This window comes from Equus asinus, chromosome 7 (assembly GCF_041296235.1).
Source record: "Equus asinus isolate D_3611 breed Donkey chromosome 7, EquAss-T2T_v2, whole genome shotgun sequence".
NCBI classification, from domain to species: Eukaryota; Metazoa; Chordata; class Mammalia; order Perissodactyla; family Equidae; genus Equus; species Equus asinus.
Genome location: NC_091796.1, coordinates 15,959,577 through 15,980,377, shown reverse-complemented (window position 1 = coordinate 15,980,377; position 20,801 = coordinate 15,959,577). Strand labels below are relative to the sequence as shown.

Below are 20,801 nucleotides of genomic sequence, written 5' to 3'. Positions count from 1 at the left end.
GGCTGCTTGGGCTTCATCCTATCATGGGGGCTGGGATCCAAGAGAGAACATTGCAAGAAAACCAGGCAGAAGCTGAATCACCTTTTATGACTTCAGAAGTCACATAGCATTACTTCCACAGTAGTCACAAGCTTCCCCATATTGAAAATGAGGGAACAAAGACTCCATCACTCAATGGGAAGAGTGTCAGAGCTACATTGTAAGAAGAAATAATGTGCCCATTGTTGGAAAGTACAATCAACCACATCATCTTCCCCTTTTTTCTTCCCTGGCTACTCCCTCTGTTCCAGGAATCCCTTTGGATTCCATTCCCCATTTCCTTTCTCCCTTCCTCTCCTCCTCCTCTCTGAATAATACATTCTTGTTCTATAGGTATATTAATCCTTTCTAAATTCAGTTTTATCCCTACCACACAATACTTTCAGAAGCAAATGAATATTTTATGAAAACACCCAGCAAAATATCTGACATATAAACAGGCATACAATATTTTTATTGAAGTAGAATTAACATACAACAAACTGCACATATTTAAAGTATACAATTTAATGTTTTGACATATATATACACCCATGACACCATCACCACAATCAAAATAGTAAATATATTCATCACCCCTGAAAGTTTTCTTGTACTCCTTTGTAATACCTCTCTCCCACCCCTGCAGACCCTCCCCCAACCTCCAAGCAACCACTGATGTGCTTTCTATCACTACAGATTAGTTTGCATTTTCAGAGTTTTATATAAATGGAATCATACAGTGTACACTTGTTGTGGGGAGGGGTGAGGGGAGAGGTCTGGCTTCTTTCACTCAGCATTGGTATTTTGAGATTTATCCATGTCATTATGTGTATCAATAGTTCATTGCTTTTTGTTGCCAACTAGATTTCTATTATGTAGATATACCACAATTTGTCTATTCATTCATGTGCTTGTCTGTTCACACTGCCATAAGAAAATACCATAGCCTGAGTGGCTTAAACAGAAATTTATGTTTTCATAGTCTTGAGGCTGGAAGTCCAAGATCAGGGTGCTAGCATGGTCAGGTTCTGGTGAGGATTCTTTTCCTGGTTTGTAGATGGCTGCCTGCTCGTTATGTCCTCACATAGTGAAGTAAGCAAGTGAGCTCTCTGGTGTCTCTTCCTGTAAGGACACTAATCCTACCAGATTATGGCCCCACCCTTATGACCTCATTTAACCTTGGTTACTTCCTACTCTAAATACAATCACATTAGGGGTTAGGGCTTCAACATATGAAATTGGGGGGCACACAATTCAGTCCATTCAATGGATATGCTGATGGACATTTGGGTTGTTTGCAGCTTTTGGTTACTACGAGGTAAGCTGCTATGAACATTTGTGTACAAATCTTTGTATAGACATATATTTTCTCTTGGGAAGATATTTAGGAGTGGAATGGCTGGAATCCTATGGTAGGTAGATGTTCTGGGTTTGTTGTTTTTTTAAACTGCCAAACTGTTTCCCAAAGTCTTTTTACTATTTTACATTCCTGCCAGCAGTGTACAAGAGTCCCATTTCCTCTATATTCTCACTAACACAGTATTATCAGTTTTTTTCATTTTAGTCATTATAATAGGAGTGTTGTGGTATCTCACTGTGGTTTTAGTTTGTAATACCCTAATGATTAATAATGTTGGGCATCTTTTCATGTGCTTATTTACCATCCGAATATCTTCTTTGGTGGAGTAACCAGATGTATTTGCCCATTTTTAATTGAGTTATTTGTTTTCTTATTGTTGAGTTTTGAGATTTCTTTTTATTTTCTGGATACAAGTCTGTTATCAAAAATATGCTTCAAAAAGATTTTTTCCCATTCTGTGGCTTGTCTTTTCATTCTCCTAGCAATGTCTTTTGAAGGGCAGAAGTTTCTGATTTTGATGAAATCTAATTCATCAATTTGTTTTCTGATAGATTGTGCTTTTAGTTTCATTTCTAAGAAATCTTTGCCTACCCAAGGTCACAAAGGTTTTCTTCCAAGTCTTCTTCTAGAACTTTTATGGTTTCAGGTGTTACATTTAGATCTATAATCCATTTTGAGTTTATTTAGTAGATTGTTAGGTATGAATTGAGGCTCCTTTTTCTTCTTTTCTTTTGGCATATGGATATCCATTTATTCTAGCATCATTTATTGAAAAAGGCTATCCTTTTTTTACAATACAGTAATTGTAAAAGCAATACAGCCTTTGAGCCTTGTTGTGAGTTGGATTGTGTCTGCCAAAAAGATATGTTCAAGTCCTAACCCCCAGAACCAGTGAACGTGATCCTATTGGAAATAGGATCTTTGCTTGCAGATGTAATCACACTGAGAAGAGGTCATGCGGGATTAGGGTGAGCCCTAATCCAATGACTGATGTCTTTATAAGGAGAGGGAAATTTGGACACAGACACAGAGACCCAGAGACAAGAATACAACGTCGTGACTGAGGCAGAGGTTGGAGTGATGCATCTGTAAGCCAAGGAGTATCAAGGATTGCCGGCGACCCCCAAGAGTTGGGAGGGAGGCAAGGGATGAATTCCCCCTCAGAGCCTCCAGAAGGAACCAACCTTGCTGACACCTTGATTTCAGACTTCCAGCCTCCAGAACTGTGAAAGAATAAATTACTATTGTTTTAAACCACCCAGTTTGTGGTAAATTGTTATGGCTGCCCTAGGAATCCAATACAAGCCTTGTACAGTACATTTTTAAAGATCTATTTTAACATAAACAATAACAAAGTATGGATCCTTGATGTGCCGTTGTCACTTTGGCCGGATCTACAACACATACACATACCAGTTTACTTGTTAATTAATTAACTAATTAGCATGTTCATTTTGTGGGATTTTTACAATTTTGACCCAGCCATTGCACACATTTCAAGTGTATGGAGAGGGCCTCTGAAGATGCCCCGCTGTCTGGCAGGTCACAGGCAGCAGCCGTCCCCCCCAGCTGACTTGGCAGCGTGTGAGCAGCTCTCATGGTTCCTGGTAGGGGGTAGAGAAGAATGAATCACCAGATGGCTGAGAAAAGACACTTCCATTCATATGACCCAACTGTTGTGAGCGATGCAGAGAGGGAGCAGAGAGTGGAGAGAGGCGTATTCTTGCTGAAAACAGCCCTAAGTGCCCATCGGTCCTCAGGCACCCCAGCACAAGGACAGCATTCTGAAAGGTGTCCCCCCACTGGGCTGCAATATGGAGCATATGTACCATGCCAGTGAATTCCCTCCTGGCATGACTCCGTAGGTGAAGAGCTGCACTGCAAAGTGAAAAAATTAACCTTCAAAGAGCAGGCTGCATGGTTTCCTTCTGTCCCTCGCACTTGACATTCCCCAGCTGCCCCAGGAACTTGATGCGATCCTCTGTGTTTCCCCACCAGGCAGTGGAATGAAGTGAAATTCATTCACCCTAATTGCTATTCTTCACTAGCCTACTGAGGGGCACTAACTGTCTGGCATGTTGTTTGCCTCCAGGATTAGCCTCATCAGCCTCAAATTTTTACATCTGCCAGTGACTTCTGGGGACTTTGACTGTTGGACTACATGATGGTCGGTGCAAGGTGAGATTCTCAAAGAAGGGGCATTACCTGGGGATGAATATTAATTACAGCCAAGAGGGGACATAGGGCCTCATCAGCATGCTCCAGGCTGACAACAATGCTGCTGAGTTGCAGAGCTTAGGAAAAGGAAGGGGGAAGGAAACTGCCAACTCTTAAGCACCTAGTGTATGCAGGCACTGTTCCGGGTGTGTTCACACAAATTATCACATTGAAGCACAAGCAAAGCACAGACATCAAAGGACATGGAGCCGTGTGTGAAACACCCACCTCAGATGTTGATGCCGTCGGCTCCTCTGGGAATTATAATATGTAATGAGGTCTGCATACCTTCCTAACCGTTGATTGCTGATATCCCTTTCATACCTTATGCCCTGGAAGATTGAAGGCTGGTCTTCACAGTGGACAGCGAAACCGGATGAGGACAGCTGACGTGTCATCTGAGAAATAGGGAGTGATCATGCTTTCAAAGTTCCAGTCACATCTTCTTTCCTGAAAGCGTAATTTCACCATATATGTAAGGATTTAAAAAAAATAGATATCGTTGGATAGAACTTCATTATCAGGGACCTTACATAACCCAGGTTTATCTCCTCTTAAAAGAGCAAGAGGCTATTTCAGGAGGACAGTGGCTCGCTGCCATATTTACAGTGTGTTCCTTCCTTACAAACTGAGTACAAATTCTCCGTAAACTCAAGGCCACTTACCACATCCAGACTCCACGTGGATCTAAACATATGCCATGTATACCTCAGGCACACTGGGCAAACAGATTATTTATGGAACTTGGCAGAGAAATCTTTCTCAGGGTTTTTAGTCACAGGCTCTGTGACAGCACCCACTGGGACAGTAAGCAGGTAAAGTGAATAATAATGTATCCAACTCGAAAGGTCAATTCCTGATCATATTTCTAATTATTAAGTACACCATTATTGAGGGCCTCTCCGCAGCACAGTTTCCTACTGTGAAGAAGACTGTTCATTATTCAAAGTGGTTCTTTTGTTGCAGATGTATCGCAGCACAAGGGGAAATTGCTCTAGTGCAATCCCTTTATTTTGAAGAAAAAAAAAGGTTTTTGGCTTCTTGAAACAGAAAGCTAGTGCTGATTTCTCCTCTTTTCACTTCAGTGCCTTCCTCACTGTTGGAGTTCATTGGTAAATCTTGAGCCTCCATTAAAAAAATATAACTTAATTAGGGATCATCCTTTGGCATCACCTTAATGGGTTTGTTTCCCTCCTGACTAAACCCTTTCCTCTGAAGGAAAAGAAAATGATGGGACCCTCCCATTTTATCTCAAAGAGAGAAAACAAGACACTTGAGGTTGCAGAAATAGGAACTCACGGTGTAGAAGTTTCAGTAGGCTCCCTGTGGCCAAAGATAGACTAGACTCAAAAATGCCAATACAGGAGAAAAGTAACCATCTTAATGAAGTTCACATTAATTGTATCACAGTAGGTCCTCTGGAGCCGCGGGTCCTGCCTCTGCGAATTCAACCGACCACGAATCAAAAGGCCTACGGTGGTTGCATCTGTACTGAACACGTACAGACTTTTTTTCTTGTCATTATTCCCTAAACAATATAGCATAACAACTATTTACAAAGCACTTACATTGTCTTAGGTATAAGTAATCTAGAGATGATTTAAAGCATATGGGAGGATGCACATAGGTTATATGCAAATACTATGCCATTTTATATAAGGGACTTGAGCATCTTAGGATTTTGGTATCTGCAAGGGTTCTGGAACCAATTCCCTATGGATACCAAGGGACAACTGTACTTGACCATTCTTGGCAAAATGTTCCAACATGGCCTAAATGGATAAACTAGATAAATAGCAAGCTTAAGTAAATAGATTATTTTTCTGTCCTCTATATTAACTAGCACACTTAGGGGCCTAAATTATTGAGTACTAATCATAAGACTATTCAAGGGACGACCACATATTCTTTGTCCGTCTACGTCTTTGCTTATAAATGGCCTTGTTACCTATGGCTGTGTTCTAAGAGTTTCCTCAGCATTGTATGTATTCAGTTGTTTGGTCAAAGTTCCATACTGCAGGGGAGAAGTCTCCCTCTCCAAACTGCAAAGCACAGTGATGTCATTGTGTGGTAACTGTAGGGCTGAAAAAATTCGCATCTCAATGTGGTGGACATTAGTGCTGCCCATAAATATTCCAGTTCTCCTCCTTCCAGGTGCACAGTAGGCCTTATATATCCTTTATAGTTAGACCTGGCCATGGGACTGCACTGAGCTATTGAAACAGGAGGAGGAGCCTTCACAGCCAGTGTAGGATTTGCCACGTTCCCTATCCCCTGCTATGGTCATCTTTAAAGTCTGTGCCACGATGGGGCCTCTGTCAGCTTAGGTCTCTGAGCGACTGTATTGAGTAGAGTCCTCCTGCTGGCCTGTAGAGATAGAAATGAGAGCTGTTCCATGACAGAGACACCCACTTTTGTAGTACTAAGCCAATGAGATTTTAGAGTTACTTATTACTGCAGTATAAAGCCTATCCTAACTAGTACAACAATGGCAAAAATTGTTCACTTCCCTTAAGAGAAGAAACTAACCAACTGGTATGGCCAATCTGAATAGTATAATGACTGCTGATGCCTCATCACAAATACATGTCCTCAGTTGTTTTTTACATGAGTGAGAATGGATTTCATTAACCATTTCACTTCCTTCTATTTCTCCTCAAAATTAGCAGCCCCCGTTTTTGAGATTAAAGACATAAAATAGCACTGCACCTGGAGATGGACAGGCACAGAAGGAATGTGGCCATGTGAATATGACAATGGACACAGACTGGAGTCGTGCAACTGTGAGCCAAGGAACGCCAAGGATTGCCTGCCACCACCATAAGCTGGAAGAGAAGCTTGGATAGATACTCCCTCTGAACTCCTAAGAAGGATCCACCCCTGCTGACATTTGTATTGTGGACTTTTGGCTCCAGAACTATGAAAGAATAAATTCCTGATGCTTTATGCCACCCAGTTTGGGTACTTTGTTACAACAGCGCTAGGAAATGAATATAGTAACTTTTAACTATATTTTCTACCACTCCTCAGCCTGTTTAGCATTTTTACGATGAGTCTTTACACAAAGGCCCCACACACTCCTACACTCCTCAATGCTTTCCAGGCCTCTTCCTGAGATGAGTGAAATAAGGTCTGGTGTCTAAACTCTTCTTTCACCAAATAAATCCCATCAAGATCAGAAGCAATGTCGTGTTCATCTTTTAATTCCTCCTCTGACGCCTCCTCAAAACCTAGCACAGCACCTGGCCCACAGATGGGCCTCCAAAATTGGATATTACTCCTATCCTTCCTGCACCTCTCATCTCATGCTAAGCAGTGATTTAGAACAACTGAATGACTAAGTCTGTTAATGTTGGCTCACTTCATGGCCAATTACCAAACAATAACCTGGGTCACTTTGGTAGCCAATCTAAATCAGTCCATCCATATATGGATGCCAACTCTTCCATGGGCCATTAACGCCATTCCCATCAATGATTACATCAGGGCAAGCAAAGGAACAGCCAGTCACCAGAGCCAGACTTGGGATGTTTGAAGTAACAGAACATCATTAATCACTGCGGGCAGAACGAGAAACCTAAGACTTAAGAGGGAAAAGTAAAAGTTAATTTGAAAAAGTAAGACTCCGTGTTCATATGGACATGTCATCAATGATTGTGTACACATACCACATCCCTCAACAGAATTTCTGTTTATTCATTTGTTATTCGTTTTAATGAGTTGGCTCGCTGGCTTCCATATACACTTGACTCTCTTTCCAAGCCTAATGCAAAGCCAATTCTCTCATTTTGGCTGGGAAGGCATCCTAATTACCTAAGAACCAGCACATTTCCATCTCGTGAGGACTAAGTTTCACTGTATTGAAATGCAACCAACATACAGATTTCTGTCTCACACACAGAGAAAGACAATTTAAGATCTTCTCCCAAACTATTTAATGCCTGGGAGTTTCCCAAGTCAACTTTATCATTTGAAATCATATCCCTTACAGGCAAACAAATGGCCCTCGAAGCATCCTTTTCACCGCTAATCTCAATTTTTGGTATTTGGCAGATGTTTTAATTAGCTCGGCTGCTTTATCATTCCTTTAAGTATCTCAAGGTATCTGCTGGCTTCCTATAGGTCTCGGGAGGATGGCCCCCTTCCCTAGAGGTGGCTAGGAAATCTATATTTGCTTTCAAAGTTCTATGGTTATCTGAGACAAGTGGTTCATCTTACTTCCTTTCTACCGCTAGTCATTAAATGTTAAAGGCCTTGGTTAATTCTGGGTGCCCTAATCCGCAGTAAATCTGAAACAAGGAAAATAAACTGAAAGCTGGACCATGGGTGTTCCTATGCTCATTGAAGACACAGACTGGTCATATGGGTAGAGTAGCTGACTGTCCACATCGGGTTCCAGAGAGGGTCTCAAACTTCTCAGCATTTCCCCTCAGATCCTCTCTGAAAATGCAAATAACCCGAAGGAGATAAATTCTCTTTATCCATTGCAGCATTGATCAGGGCACTCAAGTGCTGACAATTTTCATAAAGCCAAGAAGAAAAGAGTTCTGACGGTGCCTGGGTGGGCACAGAATATAAAGCTAGAGAGCATCCAAAGAGAGTAGAGAAGAAAATCCATGATATCTGATCAGACAAAACATTGTTATCCCTGTTTCAGAAACAAGACAACTGAGTCCCTTAGAATTAAGAATGGTGCCCTGTTGAACAGCAAGAAAGCACTAGAGACTTGAAAATTTGTATGAGTAGAGGACAAGAGAGAACAGAAAAGGGCAGTAGGAGGGTGCAGGAAACCGGGCTGGCTCCTTCACAACTATGCCCAGAATTGCCTCCACTATGTGAAAATGCCAGTGCCACCTGTGAAGGTAACGCACTGAGTCACCACCAATTATGGCTCTGAAGAACTAGGACATGAAAGAGAGGTGTTTGCATGAGGGAAGGGCTACCTGGCCCTGGAGACATCGACGTGGGTGAGAAACATAGTAGACAGTCAAGGACAGTGAGGGCTCTGGATATCTGGACAGGAAGCTCCTTCCTGCTTGGAATCTGGGGCGGCACTGACTGTATTTCTGCAGTCAGGACAGATCAATACATGAGTAGCTGGGGGAGAGAGTGGTCAGAAGGAAGTCAGAGCAGAGTAGAAAATGAACAAAGCCAAAGATTTTCCACATAAAATCCAGTGTTCCAAAGCCTCTACAGTACCATTCCAGGTCAGAGTTCCATGACGGCCTCCTGGACCTGACCCACCCCACGGTGGACATGGCCATGTATCAGTTCGGAGTGTCTGTCTCTAAGCAACAGGAAAGCGTACCAACGGTGACTAAGCAAAGATTTCTTTTTCTCACAAGTAAGAAATCCTGTGTTGCCTCAATGATTCAGTGGCGTCAGGGCCAACGTTGCTACAATTCTCAGGTCTCAAGATGGCAACAGGAGCTCCAAGGAGCAGCTCTTATACTGTGTTCAAAGGCAGAAAGCTGAGGACAGGCCTGGAAAGACAGGTTCTTTTCTGGACCTTCCTCCTACCAGGGAGGGAAAACCTTTCCTGGAAGGTCCCAGCCAGCTGACTTCCTATATCCTTGTTGACCTATACCACATTCCTGCCCCTTAGACTGGGGACTGCACCCAAATGTCCTAAAATTCATAGATCCCCATCGGATGCCTGTCCAAAATGAGTAGCCCTGCTCCTTGCTGTGAGTGTGGAAGATGGGGCAGTGCTTTGGAGGGCTCTAACTTCTTTGGCAATAAAATCTGAGGGTAGACCAAGCGCTGCTGGATTGGAGCAGAGCTGTCAAGCCCAGCACAAGCAGGAGACTGCTGGGACTGCCAGTAGAGAGAAAAGCATCCGTCCCACGCAGGCGTCCTCTCCAAATTTAGCAGCAAGAACTAGCCTTCCCAGAGGATCCTTTGAAACTGTTAAGAAATTATAATTAGACTTTGTGCTTCTGCTAAGCCTTTCATCCCAGGAGCTCAGGGCACTTCCCTGCATAGTCTCATTAATCTTCACAACACCGTTCGAGGCAGCTGGCATCTATTGTCATCTTTATTTTCAGGATGAAGGAACTGAGATGTAGGTACAGGTTAACGATTTGCCCTATGTCATATGCTCAGTGAGTCACCAGTCAGCTGGGGATGGGATCAAAATTGATGGGGGAAGAGAGCTAGCCCAACTCGCTGAAGACCCTGGGCTAGCATGTGGAGGTCACGTACTCACCCAGATAGCCTGAGCCCTGAAGGATGACGATCAAAGATTGTCAGGGCTCTGGGCAAAGAGGCAAAAGGAATAGGTGCAACCATGATTCACTATCCAGGCAACCTTGGGCAAGTCACTTGCACTTTCTGAACACTTTCCTTATTTAAAAACTAAAGCTAGTAACATCTACTCCATCTAATTCACTCAGCTGTTTCAAAGACAAAAGAAATTTTCAGGTGAAACCATGTGACCTAGGACATTTTGTAAAATCTGAGTCAGTTGAGTGAGTTCTTAGAATCAACATCTAAAATCAGCCTGCTGCCCTTGACTCACGACGACAAGCCTAAAATGCAACCAGACAATTATACAGGACTCTTCCCAGATGACCAAGAAATTCCTGTTTGCCATCCAATGTGCTACGAGCCTGTTTTCAGCACATACTGTGTGGAATACACCAGGCAGGATGCAGGCATAACTAGGATGTGACCATGTCCTCCAGGAAATACAGTCTGGCTGAGAAGGCAGACCAATGAACCCTTATTCCACTGGGAGGCAAAGCGAGATAAGACTTATCATAGACAAGGAGGTTAAACGAGGGGTGGGAGGTAGAAGAGTCCAGAGGAGGTTTGGGTCAGCCAGTGGGCTGGGGGGGAAGCCAAGCGGGGAGAGCGGGGCAATGTGCAAAAGATGAAATGGGAAAAATCCTTAGCTCTTCTTTTCCTCCCCCAGCGTCCATCATTCTCCACTCTGAGAAAGGTGACCTCAAGGTGGTAGGGCAGCAGAGGCTGAAGGGTGGATTTGCTTTGTTTACATCTATGGGCAAGGATACTTGCAGAGAAAACATCTCTGCGCACCCTGGGCGCGCCTCTCGGCAGGCGGTCTTACTTTCCGCCACAGGAGGGCGCATCTCCTCCTCCGCTGGTTTCTTCATTGCAGCCAGCGCCGCCCAGCCTCCCAGCTACGTCTGCCTAAATGGGGTTGTGCCTTCAACACCTGCGGCCCAGAAGCGCTGCGCCAACAGCTGGGGAGCCTGGAAGACTGGGTCACAGGCACGTCCGACTTCCGACATTTTATCTTTTTCAAACAGCCAGGATAGATATTCAAAAACAATCACTCTCCCATCAACAATGTACGCTATGAGGACAATAAGCCCTAGAAAACCCTCAGGGAACACTATTGGAAGGCTGTCTATCAGAGAGAAAGCAGCTCAGATTCTTCAGGAGGTGGAAATAGTTTCTCTGGCCCTGGCAGTGAGGTCTCTCCAGTCCCAGGCTTAAAATAGGGTGGTGACCAATTGACGTAGCAGGACACTCTCCCTTCCCAGGAGCATCCAGTGTGGTGCTAAGGGGGCCTAATAAAGGAGGAGAAAGGGGCTTCCAGATCTGAGACGCAACTGGAGAGGAAAAACAGTCACCTGTCGTTTATTTTTGTTTTGATAATTAATTGTTAAAATACCTGAAGGAAGGAAAGTATTCTGGCTGGCTCTGCACCAGGCAAGAATTCCTAAATTGCACTCACTTGGCTGCTCCCCAAAGTCCCTTTGTTCTCTCCAGAGCCTCGTGTAAACATCCCCACCCACAACCACCCTGTATTATTTGTGCCCAGTGAATTAGAGTGGTGATTTTTAACATAAGGCAGAATGAAACTCTGACAGCCAATCAGGAGCCTTTCACTCAAAATTCCCCTCAGAATTAATCGACTGTTTTGTTTGTTTGTTTTTGCCTCTTAAGTAAGTAATTCCATGATCTGGGGTTAGCCACTGGATTGGAGCAGCTTTTGGGGTAGAAACAGCCTAAACTTTCATACACTTTGAGATAAACAAGAACTTTCACAGCCTGTAAAAACAAAAACTACCAGCATACTAAAATGATCCCCTCCTCATAGAGGAAGGGGAATCTCAGATTATGAAAAAGGGTTTTAGAACAATCTAATAACTGCACACTAACACCCAAAGTAAATCTTAATCTTGAACTGGAAGCCAACTTGCTTTAACTATACTCAGTTAGTTGTCCGTTTGTGCAAGTAGTTAGATAATGCCTCACTAAAGCCCACACTATAGGTAACCACTCAGATGACGCTTGGGTCACCATGGGAACGGTGGGGTGCTTAAGTTTTTCAGAAACTGAGAGTGGACTCCTTGTCCAGTTCAGGCTGGTTGAGACCACCATCTCATCAACTGGGCCTGCACAAATGACCCATAAGTGGCCCTTTGACATTGAGGAGCTGAAAACTCCACCCTCAGACCATGGTAACACCCCCATTTTGTGACCATGTGTCCTATAAAGAGCTAAAAAGCTTGATTACGCCTGCACAGATCATCAGTTACCTCACTTCTCCTTACTTCCAATCATTTATCCCACTTCAGACAATCGCATCCCTTTATCCCACAAATATCCTTAATCCTCATTTTTCAGGGAGGAGAATTTATTTGCTCTCCCATCTCCTCACTTGGCTGCCTTGTGATTAAACCTTTTTTCTTTGCAAACTTGTCATCTCAGTGATTGGCGTAATTGTGTGGCGGCCAAAATGAACCTGGTTCTGTAACAATTTGAGAGACCCTTGAGCTAAAATATCCCATAACTTGCTCCAGAATATTTGTCAAGCCATATTCTCAAAATGTGTTCTATATATATTCATAGGTGCTATCAAGTGAGTAGATCATCATCATCATCATCGTCATCATCATCGTCATCATGGGATGAGTGGGTTTTCAGCCCCATGCTGGCTCAGATAGAGCCCATAGTTAAAGGTTTCTAACCCTATTTTTTTCCCTTTATTTGCTGAGCTTGCGTCCCAATGTTCAGCACTCTTGCTGGGTCATGGACTGCCTTAGTGTTACTGCAGATGCTAAAGAAAACCTCTCTCCAGTCCCTTCCCCACAGCATAACACTAGATTAAATCTGAATCAGAGCCTAAGTGGAACAGTGTTCTCATCCGTAAAACTGGGCTAAATCCATCTATGTCTGGGGACATCGCTATGGATGTTATGGGCTAGTATGAAAAACAATGATTCATGCACTTTCTATAGTGGCAACACCCTCGTCATAAGGTTTATGTTTCTGAAATCAACACCACCCACTCCAAGGAAATTTAAAGCTAGAAACATAAAGGAAAATAAGATTGGGCAATAAAGATTATGTGATGGTTAATTTTATGTGTCAACTTGGCTAAGCTATGGTGCCCAATTATTTGGTCAAACACTAGTCTAGATGCTGCTGAGAAGGCATTTTGTAGATGTGATTCAGATTTACACTCAGTTGACTTTGAGTAAAAGGGATTGCCCTTGACAGTGTGGGTGAATCTCATCCAATCAGTTCAAGGTCTTAAGAACAAACACTGAGGTTTATTGGCAAAGGAATTCCGTCTCAAGACTGTAACGTCAATTCCTACCTGTGTTTCCAGCATGCTGGTCTGCCCTACAGATTTCAGATCTCCCAGGCCCTACAATGAAACTAATTTCTTAAAATAATTCTCTTTATGCATGTTTGTGTGTGGGGTGTGTGAGTGTGTGTGTGTGTGTGTGTGTGTGTAGATACTATTGGTTCTGTTTCTCTGGGGAACCCTGACTAATACAGATTTCAAGGGAATCTATTTTATTTTTTATGCTATCTAAATTAAAACAATGTAGGGGCATTCAATAATGCTATTTTACATGATATTACACATAGCATGGACTTGATTTTGTTTGGGTACCCAGCCCCTCCCCAACAGCCCACCCAGCTCACTGGAAGCTGACTGGACTCCCAGCTTCAGGGGTAGTTCTGATTGGTCTGAGGGTGAGATGTCCCCTTGCCAATGATTGCCTCAGGAGGTGTCATGTGACTTAGTAAGGGCCAATAAGATAAGAGAAGACGTTTGTTGTAGATTTCCACTTAGGTTTGTCCTCATTCTTCTGAGAGGCTTTACAGAAGCAGCATTCTCTCTCTGCTGTTGGAAGATAATAAGGAAGCAATAGCCCTGGGTTGGTACTGGCAACCACCCTTTGGTGGGAAATAACCTGGGTCCCTGATGATGCTGTTGAGCTGGTTGGATCAGCCAGTCCTAAAGCCTGCACTGGCTCTGGGCTTCCTTTTAAGTGAACCAATACATTTTTTTTTATTGAGCAAGCCAGTTTGAGCCTGGCTTTTTGTTAGTTGAAGCCAAAGGACCAAGTCTTCTTGCCCTTAGATTCTTATCTATAAATTGGGAGAATAGAACTAGATAATAAGTCTCTTTGAGCTCTCCATATGTGTGAATCACAAACTTTGGCAGTGGCACCAACTCTATTTGTCAATTACTATTTAGAGAATCTAAATATTATTATAGTTATGTTTCTAAATACATCTTAATTTTTAGAAACAGCAAAATGACATGTGAATTTTAAGTCCTTAACATGTAATTTGATGCAGTTTTTTGCAGTGGACTCAACCCTACTCAACCACTGTCAGCAATAATAACTTTCACTAATCTTTTAATATATAAAAACCTCTATTAAATGAACAGTACCTAGGAAAAGAAGCTAATAGGGAAATGGGGAAAGAATAGGAGAACACAGTTCCAGCAAAGAAACTACAAGTGAATCTTAAACCCGTGAAGAGATTTTCACGTCCCTTGTAGAGAGAGAAATGCAAGGTAAAATGACAATGAGATTTTTTTTTCACCTGAAAGATTGGCAAGTTACCCAAAAGTTTAATAACACACTGTTGGAGAAGATATAAGAAAATAGCAACATTCATACCCATAATGAGAATTATCACTGAGGATGAATAGTTACAGGTAAGGTGGAAATGGTACAACTTTCAAGAAAGGCAATTTGGCATTATCTGTCAACATTAAAAATGCATATACCCTTTGACCCAAATATTCCCCTTCTAGAAGTTTATCCTACAGTTATACTTGGCCATGTATAAGATGATGCTATTTGCAATTGCAATAATTGGATACAACTTAAATATGTATCAATGGAGAAAAGATTAAATTGTCATAGATGGATACAACAGAATAATTGCCAACTGTTAAAAAAATTAGGCAGCTCTCTATGCAGTAAAATGGAATAATCTCTAAATTGTATGTTAAATTAAAAAAGCGAGATGAAGAACAATGAGTATTGTATGCCACCATTCACATTTTTTAAAAAGAATAGCTAAATATATGTTTTTGTAGAGATAAACTAGGAGACTACATAAGAAACTGGGAATTGTGCTTATATCTAGAGATTGTAACACAGGAACTGAAACACAGGGAGGAGGGAGAAGTTAACTTTTCATTGGTATCTTTTAAAACAATTTTTAGCATATGAATATATATTACTTATTTTTACATTAGTAAAATTGGTGGGGGGAGTAAAGTCATTATTATAAATACACTTCCTGGTTTGCTATACTGACAGTAATTCTGAAGCTAAATTACAGGGTTTATGTCTTGGGTAAATTATAATTAATGATCAGATATTAAACAATGATTTGGTACATTTGTTCCTATTTCCCTTTCTGTCTAAATAGGGACAGTAGGAAAAGGATCTTGAATTAAGAGAGGAAATGAATCTTATCTCTAACATTTTGAAATCTAGTTTGCTAGGCATTTGGCTTTTCCGTGCATTCTACCCCTAAAGTGCCTTCCCTAGGTGTCTTCTAATCCCCTATCCTACCACTCATTCACATCCACTCATTCGACGAATGTTTACTAAATGCCCTTGGGTGTGCCAGACATCAGGACCACAAAAGAGAATGAGACCTGGACAGTTACCATCTTCATGAACTCTATTGTCATCCTTCAGGTCAGGAGGAAAGAGCAAAGGCGTAATCAATAAACTGAGAGTTGGAGATCCTAAAATATGGAGAACCCACAAGCAGAAAAGCCCACCATCTGGGGAAGAAGACGGTGAGAATTCATGAGTAACACTATGGGTCCATAGAAAACCATTCCAGAATGAATGGTTTTCCACTCTGGGGTTTCAGTGCCCCAATAAATGCTCATTTTAGGAAGAAAAATAAGAAAGAAGGGAAGAAGGAAAGAATTATGTAAAGAATGGGCCGCACTGACAAAATAATCCTGGAGAAATGACCTCTGAACCTGGGATTAATACATTCATTAATTCGTCCACTTGTTTAACAAATGTTTACTGAGAAACTACTACGTGCTAGGCACTGATCTAAGAGTCAGAAGTGAAGAAAAAGCCCCTGCCCTTGAGAAGCTGACATCAAGAGATATAGATAATAAATCACTAAATGTATAATGTACTGGCAGGAGGCATAAATGCTATGAATGAATAAAGCAGGGTAAGGAGATAGAGTGACGAGGTTGACACTTTAGGCGGATGGTGAGGGAAGGTCTCTCTGGGGAGACACTATTTGAGCAGAGATTTGAAGGAAGCGAGGCAGCCACATGGATCCCTGGGAGAAGAGTTTTCTAGACAGAAGAAGGAGCTCTCGCATGGAAACGTGCTTAGGAAGCTGAAGAATCAAGAGGAAAAGATGAGTGAATGTCCTCACAGAGTTAAAAAAACACAGCTGAGGAACAATGTCGGTGTTTCTTCCAGCAAACACACCCAACAGTTATGTAACTCCACACAGACAATCTTGGATCTTCTAAGCAGAAACAGAATCTTACTCAGAGACAAGGCAGGAGTCCACTCAGTGACACTTACGAGTTGCTCTATGACCAAGAAATACTTCTCCCCACCCTGACTGAACTTTGGGTTTCCTTCTATAGGAAGCAGAACTTTGGGATCCATATTTTGAGGTGAGCTTCAAGAAGTTCATCAAAATGTAAAATGCCTTGGAAAGGGAGTGGGTTGATTTGAATTATACCAAGGTAAAAATAACCATTATCTGATCCTGCTGCGAGCAGTAGAGGCTCTGAATTGAGGGGAAGACAGGACATTGAAAAAATTGAACACATACAACATAAAAGCTGGAAACCCCCAAATCAAGCTTCAGCTGCTGTGCTATTTTCTCTCAGACAATCAGTAAACAGAAATATTCTTCCTCCCTAGAGAAAAAAGGTATTTCTGTTAAGGTTCCATAGCTTCTTAGAAATATCCCCTGGGGACATACAACTCCCTTTGGAGTCTAATTATATATTCACCCAGTGGTGTTCTGATCTGAATTTAGCTACCCGGGAAATACCCAGGAAGAGAATGCCGTTTGCAGACAGCTGCACTAGTTAAGGACACCTTGTAAATTGACAAATGTATTCTATTTTATGTAATTCCGACTCTGATGAATTTTGCAAGTGTGACACAGCCAAAGACTCAAAGGGGAAACAACCTGGAATTCAAATCTGTGAACCCCTTGGGTAGACCTCATTATTCTAAAACCTTTCCAGATTTGATAACTGAGGGAATTCATTTCCTGGTTGGAGACTATGGAAGGAAGAATCCATGCATTCCACAAAAGATGTGGGTAAGCAGATACTGTGCGCGGGGTGCAGGACTTCTGAGGAAAAACAGGACCTGCCTCTTTCCACATGAGGATGCCTACATCCAGCAGTGAAGCAGAGCAGGACCAAGATCCCCAAAGCTAAGTTAATGCTCACATCCAAGATCCTCAACCACCTTTGTTTTGTTTTCACAAAGAAACTGCCATTTAAGAGTTACTGGTAGAGTTTGGATTCTGGAGCATTGGAGATGACCTCTTTGCTCTAAATAAGTCCCAGGAGTGGCCCTTTAATAACTTAAGTGTTTTAACTGCTACCTGCCTCTTCTGTTAGGGTGAGGGCTGGGGGTGGGATTGCACAGGGGAACAGGGCCTCCTGGGAGCAAAGAAATTGAGACCTCTAACCCTTCTTGTTAAGATTTGAACTGGTGTTTTGCACTCAGGATTCCCCAGCTGAGGCCACATACCAGAGGGGAAAAAAGAGGTTCAGGAAGTGAAGTTCAGCAGAAGGAAGAAAGAAGAGAGTTCTAGATGTGTGGACCAGATCCAAATATCCAGGCCTAGATGTTGATATCAGAAGGAAGGATCTAAATGAGTCTGGTTGATAGATACTTATGCTGACCCAGCTAATGTAGTAACATGGTCATGACTTAGTAACCACTGAGTGAGTGGGAGAGAAAGAGTAAGAGAACTGAAAGTGCTCATCACTGAGAACCTTGGGACCTCAGATCCCTTGGCAAAACCAAACATGAGATTGTGCCCATAAAAAATTCCCAAAGTTACCATGGCAAGAATGGCTGAGAATCATGTGTAGGCGTCTCAGCATCATTCATCTACTGCTCACCCTATGCAAGTGTTCGCCACTGCCAGTACCAGGCTTCATCCTCCAATACTCCTTCCACAAAGAAAATGGCAAGCCACAGAAACGAGCTCAGGCTAAGCCAAGCAAAAGGCAAGTTGTTGGAAGGATGCCAGGTAGCAGACAGACTCCACAGGATGACTGAGAACTGGGTTTGGACAATAGTCAGGAACCCAGCAAGTCTGGGCAACAGGAAGAATGGCTCCAGGACAGAGCTTCTGGTACTGCCTCCAGGAACACTCAAGGCCAAGGCACCATGGACCCTGAACACCACAGGGCATTGTTCATCAGCTGGCCCTGCATCTTTACGTCAGTCCCTGGAGATTCAGGCCCAGGCTGGAGGGTCAGCCTGGCAGAGCCCCGATCCTGTCTCTCAAACTAGCTGTCAAGGGGCAAGGAGGAGGACCCTGCCTCCCTCCCCCCATGCACCAACATCCCACACCCCACAAAATACAACATGGGAGGAGGCTCTGAAAAGAGGAAGTGAGTGCAGTTTGGGGCGCTCAAAAAATGACGCTTGGATGACAGTTGATGTTGCAAGTCGATGGAAAGGCAACAAAAAGGAACAAGAGGAATAGGCTCAACAGACAGCTCATCTCAGAATCCACTCAATTCATACAGAAGCTATCTAAATACAGAAAGATGCTGCAATGAAAAGAACAATGCCAACAAAGTAACCCTGAGGAATAGTGCTTCCTAGGTTAACTACAAGAAAGACCTCCATGGAAAACACGACAGCAATAAAATGACAGTCCCACCTTCCCTGAACCTGTTATTGAGAGATTTTGAGAAATAGGCTATCCAAAGCATACCTCAAAGGCACCTTGGAATTATAAGTCAAACAAATTGAATGTTAATTACATGTTTAGTACAGCTAGCATATTAAAATTGAGTCAAATTTATGATATAGTAAAGTTACATTTTTAATATGTTCTATAATACATTAGTGCCTATTTTATAATCAATTTATACAGCACATTTTGTGTCTATTTTATGACCTCGAACATAATTTTACTATTTATATGATTATAGAGGTTTATAGATGTTGTAGTTTTACATGTATTATATATACACTTAGTCTAGTTCATAATTTCTTTGAAATAGGAATGTAACCTTCAAAGTATTTAAGACTGACCCCGCTTTCTGCAATAATCTGTTTTATAACGTAGTTTCCAGGGCCATAGAGCAAAAACTGTGGCCTAGCCATTTGCTGTACTTTTGTATAAAATTTGATTTATTATCATAATAAAATGGTTAGGTTTTTTGGCTGAGTTTTCCTTGAATTTATAACTTTTCAAAATTATACATATCTATAGATGCTTCCCAAAGCATCTATTTTTTTACATTTTCCAAAATAACATGTTCTATTAATGTTTTGGGGCAATGCCAGGCATTTCTACTGGCCAATATAGAAAGAGGCTATAACGAACGTGTCCAGGAAGAGAACACTTGTGGAGAACATTCCTGAAGCTCCATTGCTCACCCAGGTCAGCAGTTTATACCAAAGCTGATTGAGATGGAGGACTTCCTAACTGGTCTTTTCCCAACATTGCTCACCATTATGCTGCCCCCTAATGCCTGCCCCTTGACATTTCTCTACGAGCTTGATGTTCTGTTCAGTCCACATTGTGCTCTTGGTGTGAGTTGAGGATAGAAATTATTCTGAAATATATATCAAATTAATTTTCAAAAGATGATTTGCATTTTCATGATTGTGACGATCTAAAAGTCTATACTCTTGGTATTACGGACTGAATTGTGTGCCCCCAAAATTTATATGTTGAAGTCCTAACACCCAGGATCTCAGAGATTGACTGTGTTTAGAAATAGAGTCTTTAAAGTGATAATTATGTAAAAATAAGGTCATTTGGATGGGCTGTAATCCTTTATGACTGGTGTCCTTATAAGAAGGAAAAATTAGGACATAGACTCACACAGGAGGAAGACCATGTGAAGACACAGGGAGAAGACGGCCATCTGCAAGCAAAGGAGAGAGACTTTAGAAGAAACTAACCCTGCTGACACCTTGATCATGGACTTCTAACCTCCAGAATTGTGAAAAAATAAATTTCTGTTGTTAAAGCCATCCAGTCTGTGGGAATTTGTTATGGCAGCCCAAGCAAACTAATACGCTTGCATAAACTTGAATAAATTGATGCTCAGCATTAGCAGTAGATACAGGGTAAAGTCCTAAGTCCTTAGCATGGACTGACAGGCCTGAACAGTCTGAGCTGGTCCACCAGTCCCTCCCGCCACTCTCCCTTGTGAACCCACACTCCAGCTTGATGATGCCCTTCATCTTCCCTGACTCCAGAAGTAGACCAGCCCCTTCCAGCCCACACTTCCCAATCCTTCAATACTTCCAAATTCTCCTCCACATAAGGAGGAGGCTGTCTGACTGAACTGTTCACACTAAGCCTTAATTCTTCCAGAAATATTTACATTGTCATGAGCAGAAACTGACTTACCCAGGTGAATCTCTAATTGGCCCCAAAGGAGAGCAGAATATGCCACTCCAAAATGTCCCACTTCGGCATGTGGATAAATTTGAGCTGAAGTCAGTCAAGATCTAGCAGACTCAAGAAAAACTTTTACCTCTCCCTTAACTATTTAAAAGAATTTAGATAGCGAGCCTGGCTTAGAGACAGAAAGCTATTACCAGAGATAACTTTATCTGAATGACCTATCTGTATGGCAGGACAAACATCTAATTACTGAACATCTGCCCTCCTTATTGTCCTGTCAATTACCCTCCTCCCCTTTGAAGTCTCAGGCCCCTATCCCATTCCTTACCTCAGGATG

General features: G+C 42.2%; 1 long non-coding RNA gene across 1 annotated transcript; it reads right to left on the bottom strand.

The window, feature by feature from the left end:
• Positions 1 to 382: 382 nt before the first annotated feature.
• On the bottom strand, positions 383 to 20,599 carry LOC139045638 (uncharacterized). Its single transcript, XR_011504383.1, has 3 exons — positions 20,468 to 20,599; positions 3,923 to 4,048; positions 383 to 2,985 (listed from the first exon to the last, which is right to left on the bottom strand). It is a non-coding gene; the product is annotated as an uncharacterized lncRNA (long non-coding RNA).
• Positions 20,600 to 20,801: the final 202 nt, after the last annotated feature.